Source organism: Colobus angolensis, unplaced genomic scaffold, assembly GCF_000951035.1.
Source record: "Colobus angolensis palliatus isolate OR3802 unplaced genomic scaffold, Cang.pa_1.0 Scaffold100, whole genome shotgun sequence".
Classification (NCBI taxonomy): Eukaryota; Metazoa; Chordata; class Mammalia; order Primates; family Cercopithecidae; genus Colobus; species Colobus angolensis.
The window spans coordinates 4,736,199-4,736,737 of NW_012110920.1; the positions used below are offsets into that span (position 1 = coordinate 4,736,199).

The 539-nt window shown below is 41.9% G+C and overlaps 1 protein-coding gene across 8 annotated transcripts in view; it reads left to right on the top strand.

The window, feature by feature from the left end:
- CD46 (CD46 molecule, complement regulatory protein) overlaps nt 1–539 on the top strand; it is a 44,113-nt gene that overhangs the window by 10,254 nt on the left and 33,320 nt on the right. The gene's annotated exons all lie outside the window — the stretch shown is intronic.

Here is a 539-nt window from a genome sequence, read left to right on the forward strand (position 1 = left end):
GCTGGGCATGGTGGCAGGCACTTGTAATCCCAGCTACTCGGGAGGCTGAGGCAGGAGAATCGCTTGAACCCGAGGGGCAGAGGTTGCAGTGAGCCGAGATCATGCCACTGCACTCCAGCCTGGGTGACAGAGTAAGACTCCGTCTCAAAAAAAAAAAAAAAAAAAAAAAAAAATATATATATATATTATCTGATCACAATAGAATGAAAGTACAAATCAATAACAAAGCCAATCCCCAAAGAACTGGAAAGTATACAGGACACTTCTAAATAACCCATGCATAAAAGAAGTAGTCAGCAGGGAAATAACAAAGTGTTTTGAATTTAATAAAAACACAGCATCTCAAAATATCCAAATATGTAGGATGCAGCTAAAGCATTGCTTACAGGGAAATCATACTTGTGTTAGAAAAAAAGAAAAGTCTCAAATCAATGATCTAATTTTCCACCTTAAGAAACTAAAGCCGGGCGCGGTGGCTCGAGCCTGTAATCCCAGCACTTTGGGAGGCCGAGACGGGTGGATCACGAGGTCAGGAGATC